Source organism: Micropterus salmoides, unplaced genomic scaffold (genome assembly GCF_014851395.1).
Source record: "Micropterus salmoides isolate LMB-PRFRI ecotype aquatic unplaced genomic scaffold, ASM1485139v1 Ms_hic_scaffold_14, whole genome shotgun sequence".
Taxonomy (NCBI): domain Eukaryota; kingdom Metazoa; phylum Chordata; class Actinopteri; order Centrarchiformes; family Centrarchidae; genus Micropterus; species Micropterus salmoides.
This window is the reverse complement of record NW_024040485.1, coordinates 29,945,954-29,967,960: the sequence shown is the minus strand read 5'-3', so window position 1 is coordinate 29,967,960 and position 22,007 is coordinate 29,945,954. Positions and strand designations below refer to the sequence as shown.

The 22,007-nt window shown below is 40.2% G+C and overlaps 1 pseudogene; it reads left to right on the top strand.

The window, feature by feature from the left end:
• The first annotated feature begins 1,099 nt into the window (after positions 1-1,099).
• Positions 1,100-20,521, top strand: LOC119902625 (annotated as a pseudogene).
• Positions 20,522-22,007: the final 1,486 nt, after the last annotated feature.

Sequence of the window (22,007 nt, the reverse complement as noted above, 5' to 3'; positions counted from 1 at the left end):
CGGTTGAAGCTCCTCAGCTCACTTTGTCTGCAGTTTTATCTCAGAATGTGTTTTTTACAATGATAAAAAGCTTTGTAGTGAAAGTGCATTATGTGCAACCCACAATTCAGAAACAAAGTCTGTTTGCTTCCGTAAAAATATAGTCAGCTCTCTGTGTGAAGTTAAGGTGGCCATCAATTACAGCTCCAAGATATTTAAACTCCTGACAGTTTGTACAGGTGATCCAGTGATGGTCAAAGGTTTAAATTTATCAGGAGAGTTTTGTGTGTTGCTGGATAAGATCAGGTTTTGGGTTTCACTTACCTTTATTAAACACACTCTCCTCACACCACTGCTGCAGAGAAACTACATGATTATAATATGTGCCATCTTTTGCAGGGTCCCTGTCACACAGAAGGCCAACCAGCGCCATGTCATCAACACACTGTAGGAAGTTAAAGTGGGAGTCTTGGAATTTAAACTAACTTGTTTGCAAAGAAAACAACTAAGGTGATAAAATGGCAGCTTGTGATGCACCTGTGTTTAGAGTCCTCATCTCTGACACCTTTTACACACATTCCAGGATTGCATGGTTTCAAATCAAAGCTGAAATTATTGCCTTTATTAGTGGTTTGTTTGGTTTCTGATTCTCACTGGCTGGAGTTTTGGCTTTAGTTCGCCCACCTTTATTTACACTTCAAAGTGAGAACATAATTATACAGCAGTTTAAGGATTTTATGAACTGAACAGAATTTGAAGAAGAGTTGGAGAAATATCGAGCCATCAGCAAAGCCTGAGGAGCCAAGAATTATTTTACAACTAAAAACTTGAATGTTTTCAAAGGCAGAGCAGGTTTTAACCGAGGCTCCGCTGTAATTAAGGAAACAAAATTCAAAACCACAGAGCTTCACCTCTTCCTGGAATGTCGCAGCATGACAACCCATCCCTCTTCTTCCCACTCTTAACCACAACGAGCTCCACACTGTCCATAACTTAAATTTCATTGTTCCCTCCCCTTCAGAGCTACAGTTTAAAAATGTCACGTGTATCAACATGCGGTGTGTAATCAGCTTGTGGTGAAGTGCAGGAGCTGACAGACCACATTCACTGCAGAATCACATGCTGTTTAGATCAGAGCTCAAACTTGCACTAAGAAACTCAGACAGTCGTTTCCACTGAGAGGTGAAATGGCGCAGAAAGGAGTTCAGCTAGATCGGGAAACCTTCTCTTGTTCCATCTGTCTGGATCTACTGAAGGATCCGGTGACTATTCCCTGTGGACACAGCTACTGCATGAACTGTATTAAAACCCACTGGGATTTGGAGGATGGAAAGGAAATCCACAGCTGCCCTCAGTGTAGGCAGACCTTAGACCGAGGCCTGTCCTGCTGAAAAGCACCATGTTAGCAGTTGTAGTGGAGGAACTGAAGAAGTCTGGACTCCAAGCTGCTCCTGCTGATCACTGCTATGCTGAACCTGAAGATGTGGCCTGTGATGTCTGCGCTGGGAGAAAACTGAAAGCCCTCAAGTCCTGTCTGGTCTGTCTGGCCTCTTACTGTGAGAAACACCTCCAGCCTCATTATGATGCTGCTCCGTTAAAGAAACACAAGCTGGTGGAGCCCTCCAAGAAGCTCCAGGAGAAAATCTGCTCTCGTCATGATGAGGTGATGAAGATGTTCTGCCGTACTGATCAGCAGAGTATCTGTTATCTCTGCTCTGTGGAGGAACATAAAGGCCAAGACACAGTCTCAGCTGCAGCAGAAAGGACCGAGAGGCAGAGAGAGCTCGAGGTGAGTCACCAAAACATCCAGCAGAGAATCCAGGACAGAGAGAAAGATGTGAAGGTGCTTCAGCAGGAGGTGGAGGCTATCAATGGCTCTGCTGATAAAGCAGTGGAGGACAGTGAGAAGATCTTCACCGAGCTGATCCGTCTGATGGAGAAAAGAAGGTCCGATGTGAAGCGGCAGCTCAGATCCCAGCAGGACACTGAAGTGAGTCGAGTCAAAGAGCTTCAGGAGAAGCTGGAGCAGGAGATCACTGAGCTGAAGAGGAAAGACGCTGAGCTGAAGCAGCTCTCACTCACAGAGGATCACACCCAGTTTCTACACAACTACCCCTCACTGTCAGCACTCAGTGAATCTACAGACTCATCCAGCATCAACATCCGTCCTCTGCGCTACTTTGAGGATGTGACAGCAGCTGTGTCAGAAGTCAGAGATAAACTACAGGACGTTCTGAGAGAGAAATGGACAAACGTCTCACTGACAGTGACTGAAGTGGATGTTTCACTGTCAGAACCAGAGCCCAAGACCAGAGCTGACTTCTTAAAATATTCATGTGACATCACTCTGGATCCAAACACAGCACACACACGTCTGTTATTATCTGAGGGGAACAGAAAGGTAACAGCAATGAGTGAACAACAGCCTTATTCTTGTCACCCAGACAGATTCACTCATTATTCTCAGGTCCTGAGTAGAGAGAGTCTGACTGGACGTTGTTACTGGGAGGTGAAGTGGAGAAGGGCAGGAGTTTTTGTAGCAGTCTCATACAAGAATATCAGCAGAGCAGGGTGGTCGAATGAATGTGTGTTTGGATTCAGTGACAAATCTTGGGCATTAGAATGTCACAGAAACAGTTATATCTTTTGGTACAACAACGTCCAAACTCCCGTCTCAGGTCCTCGGTCCTCCAGAGTCGGAGTGTACCTGGATCACAGTGCAGGTATTCTGTCCTTCTACAGCATCTCTAAAACCATGACTCTCCTCCACAGAGTCCAGACCACATTCACTCAGCCTCTCTATGCTGGACTTCGGTTTTACTCTAATTATGGAGCCACGGTTGAGTTCAGTAAAGTCAAAAACTCAGAAGTCATTTCAGGGACAGTTGGTTAAATTCTGTGTTTTAATCCTTAAACTTATTTTGTCTTCATGTTTGTTGCTGAGAGCTGATTGTTGTGGCATTTCTTCACTGCACAGAGATCAGCTGTCAATCAAACATTGTGGGTGGTACTTTGACATCTTCTCATTAGTTGCTGTGTAAATGTTTGAGTTTCTTTAGGTGGAGCTCCTTCCTGTGTCTGTTTAGCCATGGAGGCTATCACTGCTCAGGATGACTTTTGTTTACCTGAACTGACATTTATCTGCATGAAAATGGAAACTTCTCTGAGCTCTAAATGTTTGATGAATATTTGTATTGATGTATTTGTATACAGTACATGTCTGTTATTTTAGTAATTGTTCCTTTTATTTGTTTTTTTTTCTCACATTTGATACTGACACATACACACACACATATTTACTTTATGTTTAATATATATATATATAATTATTATTATTTTATTTTATATTGATTAATGAACTGTATAAAATAAATCGTTCTTTTGTAATTTATTTGTAGCTTTGGCAATATTGTTGTTTTACATTCATGCCAATAAAGCTAGATTGAATTGAAGTGAGAAACCTTCCATTTCATACATAGATACGCGCAGGAGCCCCCCCACATTTCAAAATCGATGTTTTGTCCCCCTTCACTTTTTTCAGGCGATTTCGGAGTTGGCTCATAGCCTGCAGTGTGAGGGACTAGTCAATCAATCACACACCGTATCAGACATGATTAAATGGTTAAAACGCGGACAAAAAAACATGTAGCCTAACGTTAGTCCTTCCGACACCGCAAAGGTGGTGCTGAAAACTCAAGGGAGAAAAAAAAAAGGTGCAGCGGGTTGATATTATAGACTTTTCTTTTGTGCTGCTGTTACTTATCCTAAAGACAGCAGTGAGGACGCATGCAGCAGGGTGGGTAGTTGTAACTTGTAAGCAAATTTGCAAAATGAATAATTAAAATAAACAAAGTCATTGGCACATTTTCATGTTCCTTTTTTAAAACTGTACTTTTACTCTTCACTCTAGCATTTTCTTTAGGCCAGTAATCTTCTTTTAATTGCGCTACATTTTCGATTGAAACCTTCATAATTTAACCAGTCTGTAATATGCATCAGGCTTCATTAACCGAAATGAGCTGTCATCAGGCTGTGTGCGCGCAGTTACGCAGAAGAGCCCTGGTGTCGGGCGCTTGTCACTGTCACAGAGCTGCAAACATTTAGAAAATCAGGCAAGTTTCTTTTCATTTTAAGTCTTTATTGTTCTACTAATAGGTGAGCGCACACCATGGCACTGCCGGCCGTGTTGGAAAGCAGCCTGCGTCGCTAGTTAACAAGCCGGTAAATAAATACTTTCACTTAATAACGGCGCATTTAAAGCGTATTCACTCTCTGCAGAGCAAACGCTGTAACATCTAAGTCAGATGATCACTGGATTGATTCTGATATATTAACAGTATCCTGTTGTTGAAAAGAGCATGGCTTTCTTTTGATAGACATTAGCCTGTTTATTTCACATCAGTTAGGCTACTATTTGTTTTAGCGATGTCCGACGGTGAGTCCATAAACAGAATGTTGCAGGTGAAACTAATCTTGGCTTTTACTCAGCAGCTACAGCTGTAATTAATTCACCAAACAGTCGTTTTTGAGATGCGGAGAGAGAGAAAATATGGGTGGATAAAACAGTCCTGTTGGGTTTTACGCAGGACGCACAGCTTCCTCTGTATGCAGCTCCCTGTTGCTGCCACAATGATTCTTTGCGTTGTAAAGATTTTAGATGCTTTAGGAATAATCAGATTGTTTTGGCTGCCTGTGCTACTGCAAAGCAAGTGGTTTGGTTGGCTACATGTTCATAATAAAATATACAGGCAACAAGAGTGGCTGGGCAGCAAGCTGATATTTTAAAGTGATCTTATCAGTAAGTTCATGGAAATTTAAAAAGGAAAATAATTGTATTAAACAGAAATAGCTAAATTAATCAACAAGCACAGCAAATTGCATTCCCTAGAAATAAACATGTTGCTCAGCAGTTTCTGACCTGATGAGCAGCAGATAAAATATATTATTAAATATATTAAACTTTTACTTGAGTAGGTTTGTCAGTTTTTTGTCTTTTACTTGATCGAATTTTTATGGGAGTAATTCTACTTTTTCTTGAGTAAAGATTTTGAGTAGCTAACCGACACTGGCCAGCGGCACTTTAGGATCGTTAGAGAGGAGTTTCTAGTTTTGAAAATATATTTTAAAGGCTCATTTAGTTATGTACTGTATTTGCATAAAATCCTTTGTCTTTGTGTATTGACAGTTTGAGTGAGCTTAAGCTGGGGTTTATTACAACAAGTAGGTAGTGACATTAAAATGCATTTTATGGTTGCTGCTCTTCATGCACACTTCACACTTCACACCCTTCATAGTCATGCCATAATTATTTGGTGGTTGTGCAAACGTTTTCTTGTGATTAAATATTTTTTATTTTATTTTATAAAACCTCTACAGGCATAGTACATGTTAAAGCATGTTTGTTTGATGTTTGTTTTACAGGATAAGACACAAGATGTCAAACAAAAAGGAATTGAAAAACACACAGTTTACTTGTTATGTGAGTGTTCTGTGGGTGCAGTTTCTATACCCCCAAAAATGGACCAAGGCATGTTCATAATTTGATACTAAAAGTTTACCTATTTCAATTGAGTATGATGTTTAACTATTCATTAAGTTAAAGTGTAAGATTCAGAAGTGTCAAGCACCTTTACAGCATTCCTAGTGAAACATTTAAGTTTAACTGGTTAATGCAGTAATTAGTCTAGCACCTGATTAATTTGGTGAGAAATGACGTACATATTGTTATCCCTGATACAACAAAACCTTTAATGTTAGATCTAACACATTACGCCCATTGTTACAGACAATGTTAGAGTAGTTTAGTAATAATTGCATAATTTGCATGTTTGACCTTCCAACAAAAGTAAATTCAAGATGGTGGTTTCTGCAGAAGACATTACTTGATTCTAAGCTAACAAAAAACAGCTTTCAAGTGATAGATTAATGAAAACATAGTTATGAATATTCAGTGTATTTGAATAGATCCTCTTAAACACACTGCCAGGTAGCAAGTGAAAATACTGAATATATTTTCGGAATAAAATCAAAATGTTGTGAAAGTGAGGATACTCATGAGCTGCCATTCAAACTCCTTGCATGAGTCCATCACACATGCTGCATAAAGGCTGTACAGTCAAGTGCGCACGTGACAAGAAATTGCTGATCACTGTGTATAATCACTACAAAGTTTTCAAGTTGGCCAAAATGGTCTTGGCACCACATGTGTACTGCATAAGTGCAGGTCTACATCAGGCCCATTTAGAGGAAATGATGCTTTCACTGTGTGGCCTACATAGTAGCCTATCATATGATCCAATGATCACCTTACTGCAGAGAGTTGTCCACCCCTCAGATATTTAGCAGTAGGCCTATTTCAGTTCTCAATAAGGTGTATAGTTCAGCAGCGGAAAACGCATCTCTGGGCGCATCCCATCCTTTTTCCTCCATCAGAAGACAGCAGAGATCCAATACAGTTTCATCACATGGGTATTGGCTTTTGGGGGTGCACTCCTCCTTACAAAGGGCCAATTCCTCCATGTCAACTGTCTTAAGATTGTCCTCAGCACCATAAAATAGGGCGACCTCCTATCACACCATGGCCTGGCTTGACTCGTATGTTGTGCGAATTCCAGGTTGTTACGACTTCATCAAGTTCATCCTGCATAAAAAACAGACATAACCTGAGGTTTTATTCATTATACAAGGTTGCAGATATGAGATATACAGTATGTATGCTTCAACTGTTGGAGGAATGCCAATTCATTTAAATATCTGTAAGTTGAAAACTGTCATATACAGTCTCATCGTCATATTGTGCACCGCAGTGCTCTCCAAGGTGATGCAACAAGAAGCTAATTCAGCTAAAGGAGAATTATGTAGGCATATGTGTTTAACAGTTATGGAATGAGGAGATGCATGTTTTTGACTTTGTTTTGGCATGTTTAAATCGTGTGTGTGTGTGTGTGTGTGTGTGTGTGTGTGTGTGTGTGTGTGTGTGTGTGTGTGTGTGTGTGTGTGTGTGTCAGCTTGCAGGCCTACCTGAACAAGGTTAAGGAAGCAGAATTGGATTAGATTTCTATCCAAGAAATCACCGGAGAAATGGCCATCATATTGGAGGGTTTGGAAAAGGTTGAGCCAAAATTGTGCACTTTGTTTTCTCAAGATTCTCCACCACAATTCAATCCGCTGGTTGGCGGTGCTGCGTCCATAGATGAAACTCCGGTCTCTTGCAAAACCATCTGCGTGATTCCTGCGCAGAAAGACAAGCATGTTTTCGACATGCCCATTTTCTGTGCCTCTGTCAGCGTGCAGTCGCTCCGGGCATCCTTCCAAGTGGGCAATGGATGTGATGAAATAGTCTGCTATTATTTTTGGGTCGTTATTTGTTTTGTAGGCTTCCATCCACACAATGTAGCGACTAAAACCATCAATACAACCATTGCTGCAAATGCCGTATGGCTTCAGCTTGTCGTACGAATCCATATGCCATAGCGCGTTGGGACCTTTGTTGTGGTAATGCCTGCGTCTGTTGAGTTTTAAAAAGTTACAACGAACGTAATGTGTTCCAGTGTTTCAGTGTTTTTCTTCAAATGTAAAACTGCAGGATTTTAGGCCAGACGATTGCATCAGAATGTTGATTAAACCATTGTTTGGATCCTCTTTGTAATGTGAAGAAAACTGACGCCTCTTTGTTTAGTGCCAGAAGGACTGTTTTGTTTTGACTGTTTCATTGACACTTAAGATAGGGTGTCAACCATTTTGGAGACAAGCCCAGTTGTTCTCTATGATTAGTTTAGAGCAAAAGACTGTTTATTCCTGTAGATTGAAGGGGGGTTTCACGTCTGGGATCGGTGCTCTTTTGTTCGACCAAAAGGTAGAACAGTAAGGTACACCCTTCCCAATTGGGTGACAAAGAAGTTAACCAAACGACCAATGGCTATGGACCTAAGCCATTTGGAGGAAAATGGACCCGCCCACATACCTGGAGGATATTAACAATTTATTTTGTGAGAATCAGGACTGTAAGCTGTGGATCTGGGAGGAGAAGCAGCTTTTCAGTCCACTGCTGGAGGCGGCTTTAGCTCAGTCTGTTCGGACTTGACTGAAAGCTGTAAATCTGAACGGAGGACCAACTTTTCAGTCCACTGCAGTGTTATTTGTTTGTTCTGTAATGCCATCTCTTTATTCACTAATTTTTGTAATTAAATCTTTTTGTTAATTTTCATTGGACTGAGCCTCTCCTTTCTCAAAATCTGAAAAAACGCAACACGTCTCAGACGCAAAAAATTTGATCAACTGTCTTATTGTGTCTTGTGATACCACATATCCTCTCTGTATTACCATCGATACCCTTGCATCTGTCCATTTCTAGTTATTTCAGTTTGCAGGAATGCACCCACCTCTTCCTAGTTTGTGTGGTTTATCCTTTTGAACAAATGCAATGTTCGGCACAATCTCTTCAAAGTCCTAATACTTATTACCACACCGTGTTTATGCGCTAAAAGAGAAAGAATTTCCTTGTTATTAAAACCGATTCTGAAGTATAAGTTTACGAGATCATAAACATGAGGCCTTTTGTGGAAGTAGGCTGTGGGTAAACTGGTCTTGATTCTTGAAATGTCGAGTTTTTTCTCGTCATTTCTACTTTATTCTTGACATGTTGACTTTCTTCTCGACATGTTGACTTTATTCTTGACATGTTGACTTTTTTCTCGTCATTTCTACTTTATTCTCGACATGCTGACTTTACTCTCGACATGCTGACTTTATTCTCGACATGTTGACTTTACTCTCGACATGCTGACTTTATTCTCGACATGTTGACTTTACTCTCGACATGCTGACTTTACTCTCGACATGCTGACTTTATTCTCGAAATGCAAAATAAATAAAAAATCTTCATCCTCAATTTTTTTTTTCTTAATGTGGCCCTAATACTCTGTCGTAGAAATGAGCATTTAAGTGCTTTATTAAAAAAAAAAAATCGGGGGGGTACGCACCTGAACCCCCCTTCTGCGTCCACCCCAGGTTCAAAATCGCTCCTACGCCCCTGCATAAATAAATTTATTTGTTTGGCAGACCAAATGTTGTTGTTGTTTACATTTAAATGAGGGACTATGAGGTATTATAAAACAGTAATTATCATGATCACAATCAAAAGGAGATGGTTCATTCTTTTCTTTGACATAGCTGACATTCTGGTCAAACACACTGATTGTGTGTATGAAGTGAATCTGTACCTGAAATCATTGAACAGACTTTTACTGATGGAAAGTGAGATCAAACTGAAAATCTATGCTTAACTCTAATTTGTTTTGTGGAGAAATAGGAATCCTGACAAAATCTATTTCATGTTGTGTACCAAAGATATGACTAAACAGTCGAGAATAGATTTCTGATCAATATAAACAACATCTAGAGAAAAACAGGTATTGGATGTTTATGTTGAGCCCTCTGCACTCACTGGCTACAAACTTATTTGTATTTCAGTAGCCTAAGTCTTGATTACACAATAGAAGGAAAGAAACCCAATGGAAGTTATTGGACATTAAACAATTGCCTTTTAAAAGATGAACTGTTTATGGGTGTTGCAAAATTGATTATTAATGAAAGTTGGATTAAAGCTAAAACATGGAAATCCTATGGCTTCCCCTGGTAATATATGACATCTAAAATCAGAAGATTGGCTATCCAGAGAGGGAAGGCCACTGCAAAGGCCAAACATATAAAAGAAGATATTATAACCAAAGAAATAATCAACATGTATGGAAACTGGCAGCACTTGTAGAAGCAGTAGCCTGTAACTCCTTCAAACTTCTCTACACTTTTGTTTTTAATCTGTTTTTTCCGGCTTTATTGCCAAAACATGCGTTATTTCTGACATAAATACAGTCATTGGAAGATGAAGACGGGTTTTTTGATTAAGGAGCAGTGGACCACGATCCACCCGGTTGGAACAACCAGACCAGGCGCCATGGCGGGTGCAGTGATCGCACAGAGGAGACGGAAAGAGAGCCAGGAGAGGAGCCATGCTGGCACAGCTTGGACTTGTTGTTGTCATTGTTACATAACATCTGTCTGTTCCCGTCACTTGTTATTGATTTATTCCACCATCACAAGTGAAGTCCCTCCACCATTTCCAGCACAGAAGTTATGCAACAACGACAAAGCCAGATTTCTGAGATTCCTTCCTGTAAAGAAAGTATCAAACTATTTTTAACACAGCCTCTTGGATTACTGTAGCTTCCACCACTCCTCCTTCGAAGCTATCTTGGATCTCTGGATTTGAAAATGTTAAATACTAGAGACGTTTAATTTATAACTATACATTTTATTTATTCTGTGAACTAGTTAATCGCAAGGTTCAGGAATGATGTTGTGGAAAAGTGTTTTGCAAGGGCGAGGGTGGTTAGATTTAGAATAATTCTTTAAGACTGGTTCAACTATTAATCTGTGGAAAAGAGACAAAATATTGATATTGCTTGTAAAATAATATGTATTTTGAACCTCTTTAATTTAAATGGAAAATATTACATTCACAATTGCAAATGGTCAAAGAAGAAACCACAATTAGCACATTTCAAGATAGAAATCAAATGTATTGAAACTTTATTTGGCTTAAAGAATTGTGAAGCAATCAAAATATGTAAAGATTTAAATATTTGTATTTAATGATTTTGTTGTTTGTTACATGATACCTCTTTATTTATAGTTTTTTCCTGTTCTATTACGCTGTTGTTTTATGTACTTCTGTTTTGGCTAAAGATCTTTGTAAGAGATGAATTCAAGATTCAATTTAGAAGAGGGAAAACATGTTTGAACATACTGAAGGTAAGATAAATAAACAAACATGAACATTGTCTTCATTCCAGGGTATCATACAAAGCTGATGGAGAAAATGTGAAACTAATATGAGAGTATAACTGAGGCAGTTTTCATCCTGAAACACCACAAAGTACAGAGTTCATGTTTAGAGCATTTGTCAGTCTCTGTCCTTTCAACTTCCCTTTTTCACAGCTTTTTCACAGAGAAATGAGAAATTAGTTCACAAACTTAGTCAATGAAGACTCATGATGCATTCTTTAGTTATTACACATAACTAAAGAATGCATCATGAGTACAGTTCCTGTCACTTGACATTGATTAATTACACCGTGAGGTGAAGTCACTCCACCATTTCCAGCACAGAAGTTATGCAACAATGACAACAACAATAATTTCTGAGTTTCCTTCCTGTAAAGCAAGTATCAAACTATTATAAACACAGACTTCTGTATTACTGTAGCTTCTATCTAAGGTGAGTAAAAAGCAAAGCACTCTGGGTTGTTGCCCCATGTTTACATTCGGCCCAAAGGGAGCTCATTCCATGAAAAAAGTACTTTTCAGTTTAAAGTGTAAGCAGGTATGAGGTGGAATAAGTGCTTTTCTGAGTGGAAGTGAGGCTGCAACAGCATTGTAAAAATAAATATAATAAAGCTCAGTAGGAAATATGCAGTTTTAAGGATTTAAAGGACATGATGACTGACTGAGACCGTTGCTGTAATTTCCCACCATGCTCTCTGTTGTGTTGCTGCTGTTCAGGTGTGTTTGACTGATCTCTGGTCTGTGTGTCGGTCTGCAGGACAGGAGGATCTACGTGGACTAGATGCATCAGCAAAGTATGATTCCAGACAAGGGGAGCTGCATACTTAAACGTCCCTTAACCCAATTCAGTTCAGACTTGACAGACAGATGATAGTAAAACAAAGACTCCGTAATTTTTTCTCTTGGATGTAGATTTGTAAGTAGGGTGGAAGCAGACCAAGAACAGCCTTATAAATAAGAGTGCGCCACTGATAAAGTCTACGGGTGAACAATGCAGACCAACAAACCTGAGCATACAAGGAGCAGTGATGAGTAAGGGCTCTAATGTTTTTCATAAACCTCAGTGCTCCATGGTAAACGGTATCCAACAGTTTCAGGCTTTGAATGGAATCATGAATGTATATAACATCAGCACTGACATGAAAGTGGCAGCAACAAGTCTCCTTTGGGCCTCAAAGGAAAAACATGACTTGTTTCTAAAATAAAAACCGAATTTCACCTTCAGTTTTTTGCCAATAGCTGAATGTGATGTTTCCCCAATTGGGATACAAAGACACTTGAATTGAGATACAGAATCAGTTTTGGAGCCCAGAGAAGTGGTGATGGGTGGAAGGTTCAGTGACTTTTTTTGCATTGGGAAACAACATGAGTTTTTATTTTGTCAGCATTTAAAACAAGTTTAAAAAACAGTATAAAAAAACAGTATTAAAAGCAAGTTGTAACCCGTCAAAGAACCTGGTTTGGTGTAGATGCAGAGAATAATATCACAGTATCATCGGCATAGAAGTGGAAATTTTCGTTGAAACATTTTGATCAAGACTGTTGAAATATAAAATAAATAGAATTGGTTCCAGCACCAATCCCTGGGGCACACCTTGAGTACACTAAGAGGCCTAGGTGACACCATCTACCTGCATTGAGATCTAACAGATATATATTTTCCGAACCAGCAGACTGTTTGGCAATCCTACAGGGAAAAGTCTTCGTTTTAACAGTGTGATCTACTGTATCAAGAGCTTTATGTAAATTGATAAAGAGAGCTGCACAATGTTGTTGTTTATTGTTTTTTTTAAAAAACAATAAAGTGATTTACTACTTTTAGGGCTGCTGTAGTTGTGCTGTGTTTTTTCTAAAATCCTGATTAAAAATGTGATAAAATGTTGTTAGTGGATAGAAACTCTTTCAGTTGTTTTGGACAATTTGGAGATGGGTCTGTAATTGTTTTAATCTGATGGGGCACCCCCTATCAACAGGGGAAGAACAAATGTATATTTCCATATGAGTGGAATTTAATTTGTGTCTAGGGAGAGATTGAAAATATATGTCAAATATGGTGCCAAAAAATAAGATGCTAGCTTCAGAAAGTAAGGTTTCAAGTTATCAGGACCTGTCAATTCCCTGGTATCTAATAGTTTAAGGGCTTTGTGCACCTTCTAATTCTAATAGTCAGTGAGATTAAGAATAATCTAGTTCTTATTCATATTGAGGGTTCTGCGTTGTACTTGTCATCTTTGCAGGATGGCCACTCCTAGGGAGAGCAGCAACATCGCTAAACTTTCTCCATTTATAGACGGTTACCGTGGACTGATGAACATCAACATTAGAGATACTTCTGTAACCCTTTCCAGCTTCATGCAAGTCAGTAATTCTTAATCTTCTGAGAGTTCTTTTGTTTGAGGCGTATTCTTTATGAGAATAGCAAAATTAAAATTTGTGTGTGTATTTCATAGGTTAGGGCAGCTCTAACCGACACCTCAAATCTCGTCTTCTTCATTGGACTCCAAGTTAGCTGACTCCTGACTCCAATTAGCTTTTGGAGAAGTCATTAGCTGAGGGCTTTTCCTCAATGCACTGTGAATATTTACACGCCGTGTTCAATAAAAACATGAGAACATATAATTTTCTGTGTGGCAATAGTATAAGCAGACTGTGTTTGTATATTGATGTGACTTGTGGAAGATCAGACCACATTTTGTGACCAATTTATTAAAAAATCCAGGTAATTGCAAAGGGTTCTGCAACTGTAATATGTATGTAATGTAAAATGCACACATGAAAATCATGGACTGAAAGTGAAAACAGCAGCAAGAATCTCCTGAAAAGACACTAAAACATCCTTTATAATATCCAGTTCAAAGTCACACCTGCAGCTCAAACTGATCACTTCCAGCTGATGGACTGGGGCTTTTAGGAATGGGACAAAACACAGGAAACAAGAGAATAAATGTTGTTCTGTCCTGAGATACGTTTAGGGTTCAAACTGTAGCTGTCACCTCTTTCACATGTGGTCAAACTAAAGTTTGGAAATATAAATAATGTTTAGTTTAAGGAACAAACAGAAACCTGGTAACAAACCTGTGTTCCTCACCAGGCAAAGAAGCGGTACCACCAGGCCAGTGGAGGAGTGACTGGGAGGACCAATACCTGGCAGAGGTCAGTGAACACATCATACATTTTCATATCACTCTGCAGTCGATGTGGAGAAAAATCTTAAAGAATTTGAGGAATGACCGTCTTTAGAGTTTGACTCTCTGTACCAGAGTCTTTGGGTTTCCTGCTATTTCCCAGCTTCTCATTTATTCTCAGTTGACAGGTAAAAGTCAGAGAAAGTTTTTATCCTTTGTTGATGATGATCTTTTAGTTTGGCCTTCAATGTTTTATCTAAGGATGGGCGGATGAAACCATATGATGCTTTGTGGCTTTTTTTCTATTTGAAAAAGGATTCAAAGCTCAGCACTTTAAACGCAGCATCTCAGTGCCATCTGGTGACTTGCAGAAAACACAGCAGGCCTTTAAGACTGCAGCCGAAGCTCTTCAACATGTCTCTGATTTTAGTAGTTCTAGTCTCATTTGTGAGCAACAGAAGTCCAAGAAGGCTATGTGTTCTTATTAAATGTGTAATAATTTTGTGAAAACATGTTACAGAAAATAATCAATAAATGCATTATCAAAAAAGTCTAGATAGACTATAATATATATTTTCTGACACAAAATATGAAAGTACCTTTTTGTGTAGTTTAAATCCAGCGACACGGTGGAGTTGTGTTTTAACTTCATGTTAAATGTAACATTTCAAATTAGTCACAATGTGATGTTATTCAATTGATATTTACTGTTAGTCGAGTACATTTAAACAGAGGGACATTTGAAGTTTCAGACGTCATCAGTCACATGGGATTCTTCATTTAACTTAAGTTTAGATAATATACTGAAACAGTGACTTCACAGGAGTGAAACACGCCTAGGAACTTCAGTACCATCCAACCATCTTTCAAATTTTATCAGTTTTGAGGAAACAGACTGTGAAAGACCAAAAGCTCATTCCTAATCAGATCTACAGATGTCACCATGTGGGAAAGAGATAAAGAGTAAATGACTGCATGCAAATATATCACTTTTATCCATAGATCATTACAATTTACTTCACAAACTCATGGCGCACGCTCAGTGAAGTTTTCAATGTCTTCCTGCAGTGAGCGTCACAGCAGGTTAAGAAGTGAAATGTGAAAATTGATTCTCAGCACAAGAGGGCGCCTTCATCCTGTTAACCAGGGATGTAGTGGAGGGTAAAGCTGTTCAGCTCACTTTGTCTGTAGTTTTAGTTCAGAACATGTTTTAGGCTAATAAAAACCTTTCTAGTAAAAGTTTATTGTGTCACATATCCTGCTAAAAGTGCAGATACAAGCTCTGTTTCCTTCCTTAAAGATATAGTCAGCTCTCTGTGTGAAGTTAAGGTGGCCATCAATCACAGCTCCAAGATATTTAAACTCCTGACAGTTTGTACAGGTGATCCAGTGATGGTCAAAGGTTTATCAGGAGAGTCTTGTGTGTTGCTGGATAAGATCGGTTCTTTCACTACACACCTACATTTATTAAACACACTCTCCTCACACCACTGCTGCAGAGAAACTACATGATTATAATATGGGCCATCTTTTACAGAGTCCTTATTACATGGCTAACCAGCGCCATACCATCAGCTCACTGTAGGAAGTTAAAGTGGGAGTCTTGGACTCATTGGTTTAAGAAGAAAACAACAAAGGTGATAAAATGGCAGCTTGTGATGCACCTGTGTTTAGAGTCCTCATCTCTGACACCTTTTACACACATTCTAGGATTGCATGGTTTCAAATCAAAGCTGAAATTATTGCCTTTATTAGTGGTTTGTTTGGTTTCTGATTCTCACTGACTGGAGGTTTAGTTTGTCCTCCTTTATTTACAGTTCAAAGAGGTGAGACCATAATTATACAGCAGTTTAAGGATTTTATGACACTTTAGTTTGATTATTATTAGTATAACTGGTTTTAATCAGTAAAAGAAAACTAAACAGAATTTGAGGAAGAGTTGCAGAAATATGGGGCCATTAGCAAAGCCTGAGGAGCCAAGAAGAATTTTGCAACTAAAAACTTGAAGGTTTTCAAAGGGGGAGCAGGTTTTAACAGAGGCTTTGCTGCAAATTAGGAAACAAAGTTCAAATTCACAGGGCTGCACCTCCTTCTGGAATGGGGATAACCCAAATTGTCTCTGGGATAACCCCTCCCTCTTCTTCCTGATCTCCAACACAGCGAGCTACACTCCTTGTTCCCTCCCCTTCAGTCTAAAGTGTGACCAACATGTGGTGAGGTGCAGCAGCTGACAGGCCCCATTCACTACAGAAACACATGCTGTGTAGATCAGAGCTAGAACTAGTTTCACTTCTGGGAAAGTGAAACTCAGACAGTTGCTGCAACTGAGAGGTGAAATGACGCAGAAAGGAGTTCAGCTAGACCGGGAAGCCTTGTCTTGTTCCATCTGTCTTAGATCCGGTGACTATTCCTTGTGGACACAGCTACTGTGTCCTTAAGCAAGACCCTTAACCCCTAGTGTGACGTCTGACATACAGTATCTCACAAAAGTGAGTACACCCCTGAGTGAAAATGTCAACATTGAGACCAAGTAGCCATTTTCCTTTCCCAGTGTCATGTGACTTGTTAGTTTTACAAGTTCTGGGAGCAGGTGTGTTAAATTTGGAATTATCGCTCTTACACTCCCTCATACTGGCCACTGGAAGTTCTACATGGCACCTCGTGGCAAAGAACTCTCGGAGGATCTGATAAAAAAAAATTGTTGCTCTACATAAAGATGGCCAAGGCCAAAAGAACCAAGACCCTGAAACTGAGCTGCAGCACGGTGGCCAAGACCATACAGCGGTTCAACAGGACAGGTTACACTCAGGCTCAGCTATCAAGCTCCTCAATTTTTAATTGTAATCCGAAAACGAAGTCAATCCCAAATTATGGAAAGCAGCCTATGTGCTTCCCTTGCTTAAGTGAAGGGACCCTTCAGATATTCATAATTATAGGCCACTTCCCAAACTCTCTATTCATAGTTTTCATGTGACGTCACATTCCAAGTAAAACACTCTCTTGGAGGGCAAAAAAAACTTTATATTCCTCTGCCTGCCAACCAATCAGCAAGTTATGAACTGTTACTTTGAGTTTGTTACTTGTGTTACTTGCCAAAATGCTGGATGGTGGTTGTGCTTTCGGATTCACATCGAGGATGAGACAAGCCTGGGCTGTGTTCAGTGAGGGATTCCCCAGAAGGTAAAAGTAAACAATTACTGCAGTCGAGCGGCAGCAGGGACCTGGAGGTTTTTAACAGTAGAAATGAAGCAGCGGATGCTGTAACATTATATGGATCGGATATGCTTAACAGCAGTTTGTGTTCATATTTTTCTTGTTCTTAAGTTGAAAGATGATTCAAATAAAATCTGACTGCTTTTGCGGCGTCTCTATGGGAGAGTCACGGTGTGAGCCGCTATCTTGGTCTGTTGCCCTCCAGGTCACCGCGCATGTCACATGACTGAAAACTATGAAATCTTGGTAAAATTTTGGAACTGTCAATTAAAAGAATATTTGGCAGATCACAACAATCTAACTGATTTACAGTCAGGTGTTAGAGCTGGGCACAGCACTGTCACAGCAACTTTGTCGCTATTACATGACACTGTAAATGCTTCGGACAAAAAACAACGCTGCGCTGCCTTCCTTGTTGATCTGTCCAAAGCATTTGACTCTGTTGATCATGAGCTACTGCTAAATACTAGTAATATTGGATTAAGAAACACAGCAATCAACTGGTTCAAAAACTATCTAACAGAGCGAACGCAATGTTTTTCTATTGATGGTCTTAAATCTGACTTTTTAGAGATTTCCGAGGGTGTTCCCCAAGGTTCAATTTTAGCCCCTATTTTATTTTCTATATTTATAAATAAGGTTGGAAAGGACGTGCAAACTGCTTAAGTGCACCTTTATGCGGATGACACAGTGATATATTCAGTTGCCCCTTCACTGAACCAAACCATAACAGAGCTTCAGTTAGCTTTTCAACAGCTCACTACAGTCTCACTACATGGCCTCAAGTTAGTGCTTAATACTAAGAAAACTAAATTTATGACGCTTTCGAGGGGGACTTAATTGAAAATGTTTCATCATATAAGTATTTAGTGTTTTGGTTGGAGTGTCCGCATGGAAAGATAGATGGTGTTTTCTCTAGCAGACTTGTTGAAATGAACGCAGAACTGGAGGCTGGAAAGAGAGGCTCCACGCTGAAACATCATGCAGATGGTGCAGTGGGGTGGATGAAGATACGTCTTTATTTTTATAACAGCTAGTAGTTCTTTGTTGATGTTTATTTTGGTCTCACCACAGTTCTTCACCGGGCCTTGAGGAACTAGATGTGGGCATTATTTTTAAAGTCAGAACTCCAATAACAATATAAAAGTATGAATGGAATGAATCTCTGTTGTGAACTGAGTGTCAGATTTCAAAGTGCAGCTATTCTTACTGCACGTTGTAAATGACAGATAACACACCCTGTCTCTCCCATAAAGCAAGATAACCCTTCCCTCTTCTCAAACACAGCGAGATCCACGTGATCAAGATATTTCACCCTCCCCCTCACAGAGCTGCAGGTATAAAGGTGGTGTGACATGCGGAAACTGATATATCTCATTCACCTCAGCAAGTGAACAAGAGCAGAGAGATTGTTTCCGATCAGAGAAAGTTAAACTATTTGACAGTCACTATCACTGAGAGGTGAAATGGCGCAGAAAGGAATTCAGCTGGACCGAGATAGATTTTGCTGTTCCATCTGTCTAGATCTACTGAAGGATCCAGTGATTATTCCCTGTGGACACAGCTACTGCATGAACTGTATTAAAACCCACTGGGATGTACAGGGTTTAAGGCAAATCCACAGCTGCCCTCAGTGTAGGCAGACCTTCACACCGAGGCCTATCCTGCTGAAAAACACCATGTTAGCAGATTTAATGGAGGAACTGAAGAAGACTGGACTCCCAGCTGTTCCTGCTGATCACTGCTATGCTGGACCTGAAGATTTGGCCTGTGATGTCTGCACTGGGAGAAAACTGAAAGCCCTCAAGTTCTGTCTGGTCTGTCTGGCTTCTTTCTGTGAGAAACACCTCCAGCCTCATTATGAATCACCTACATTTAAAAAACACAAGCTGGTGGAGGTGAGTCGACAAAACATCCAGAAGAGAATCCAGGACAGAGAGAAAGATGTGAAGGTGCTTCAGCAGGAGGTGGAGGCTATCAATGGCTCTGCTGATAAAGCAGTGGAGGACAGTGAGAAGATCTTCACCGAGCTGATCCGTCTGATGGAGAAAAGAAGGTCCGATGTCAAGCGGCAGCTCAGATCCCAGCAGGACACTGAAGTGAGTCGAGTCAAAGAGCTTCAGGAGAAGCTGGAGCAGGAGATCACTGAGCTGAAGAGGAAAGACGCTGAGCTGAAGCAGCTCTCACTCACAGAGGATCACACCCAGTTTCTACACAACTACCCCTCACTGTCAGCACTCAGTGAATCTACAGACACATCCAGCATCAACATCCGTCCTCTGCGCTACTTTGAGGATGTGACAGCAGCTGTGTCAGAAGTCAGAGACAAACTACAGGACGTTCTGAGAGAGACATGGACAAACATCTCACTGACAGTGACTGAAGTGGATGTTTTACTGTTTTACTGTCAGAACCACAACCAGAGCCCAAGACCAGAGCTGACTTCTTAAAATATTCACGGGAAATCACTCTGGATCCAAACACAGCAAACAGACTTATGTTATTATCCAAGGGAAACAGAAAAGCAACATTCACGTGGCAACAACAGTCTTATTCTGATCTGCCAGAAAGATTCACTGAACATTGTCAGGCCCTGAGTAGAGAGAGTCTGACTGGACGTTGTTACTGGGAGGTGAAGTGGAGAGGGCGAGGAGTTTATGTAGCAGTTGCATACAAGAATATCAGCAGAGCAGGGGACGAAAGTGGATTTGGAAAGAATGACAAATCTTGGGCGGTAGATGGTTGCTTAAATGACTTTTGGTACAACAATGTCCAAACTCCCGTCTCAGGTCCTCGGTCCTCCAGAGTAGGAGTGTACCTGGATCACAGTGCAGGTATTCTGTCCTTCTACAGCATCTCTGAAACCATGACTCTCCTCCACAGAGTCCAGACCACATTCACTCAGCCTCTCTATGCTGGACTTTGGTTTTATATTGAAACCACTGCTGAGTTCTGTAAAGTCAAATAGTCAGAAGTCATTTCAGGGACAGTTGGTTAAATTCTGTGTTTTAATCCTTAAACTTCTTTTGTCTTCATGTTTGTTGCTGAGAGCTGATTGTTGTGGCATTTCTTCACTGCACAGAGATCAGCTGTCAATCAAACATTCTGGGCGGTACTTTGACGTCTTCTCATTAGTTGCTGTGTAAATGTTTGAGTTTCTTTAGGTGGCGCTCCTTCCTGTGTCTGTTTAGCCATGGAGGCTATCACTGCTCAGGATGATTTCTGTTTACCTGAACTGACATTTATCTGCATGAAAATGGAAACTTCTCTGTGCTCTAAATGTTTGCTGAATATTTGATCTGATGTTTTTGAGATTCTGGTGAAATTAACTTGTACATGAAATCATTTAACAACAATCATTTAACACTTACTGACTTTTACAGATGTGTGAACAAACTGAAGGTTGACATGATGAATAAACAAACATGAAAAACGTATTTTCTTCTCCTCTTCAGTCCAGGGTATCATACAAAGCTGATGGAGAAAATGTGAAACTAATATGAGAGTATAACTGAGGCAGTTTTCCTCCTTAAACACCACAAAGTACAGAGTTCATGTTTAGAGTAGAAGAGCATTTGTCAGTCAGTCTCTGTCTTTTTAACTTTTCTCACTAAAACAGCTTTGTCATAGAGTTTTCTGTCACTTGTTGCATTTTACAACCTATACTCTCTTAGAGGCCAAGGTGCGTTCACTGACCTGGTTCAACAATAACAGCAATGATGGCTGTTCACCTGTCTGTGTATGTATATGTGTGTCTGGCTCCACCTGCTGACCACCAGTGAAACCGCCTCCCCAAGATTCGGGACAATTTTGAGCTGATTCCAAGCAAATTAAGCATATTTAAACGCCCCTTTACCCAATTCAGTTTGGACTACAGGGACAGATGGTAGTAGTTCTCAAAATGAAGAAGATGATACGCGTGATGATCTTCCTGTAGAATAGAATTTCAAATCCTTCTGCTCACCTACAAAGCTCTTAATGGTCAGGCACCATCTTATCTTAAAGAGCTCATAGTACCTTACTACCCCACCAGAGCACTGCGCTCCCAGAATGCAGGTTTACTTGTGGTTCCTAGAGTCTCCAAAAGTAGACTAGGAGCCAGAGCGTTCAGTTATCAAGCTCCTCTCCTGTGGAACCAGGTTCCAGTTTGGGTTCAGGAGGCAGACACCATCTCCACATTTAAGAGTAGGCTTAAGACTTTCCTCTTTGATAAAGCTTATAGTTAGGGCCGGCTCAGGTGAGTCCTGAACCATCCCTTAGTTATGCTGCTATAGGCCTCTTTTCAGTTGGTAAACATTGTGACGTATTTGTGTGGGCGGGGCATAGCTGGAGGCAGAAAGATTCCCCTGAATACTTCAACAACGGTAGCTAGCAAATTTTGTTAGCTTTTTTTTTTCAACAATGGATGGAGAAAATACGATTTTATCTGAATATATAAGGTAACTCACTGTCCGGGACCGCGATAATTATTTTAAAAATTTAACTTTAACGGACGGAACCAGATTGGTCGACCCCTACACACTCACTCAATGGATGGACGAACTGACAGGATTACCTCCGGTTGAGTGGCCTGACATCTACACCTACCTGATAGAGAAACCGAGCGTGTATAGTAAAGACAAACTGAGGGCGTATAAATTCTTAGATGCCTATAACTACGTACTGAATGGTCACGTACAAGACTTAAAATACAAAGATTTAACAGATGAGTTTTGTGTCGTACGATCCGAAGTTCTGCCTAGCCAGCGCCAAGGCCAGAAGACGACCATGTACCAGGCTTGGGTCATTGTAAACAGAAGAAAAAATAAGAAGAAGTAATTAAAGCTAGTGTCAGCCTACCTTACT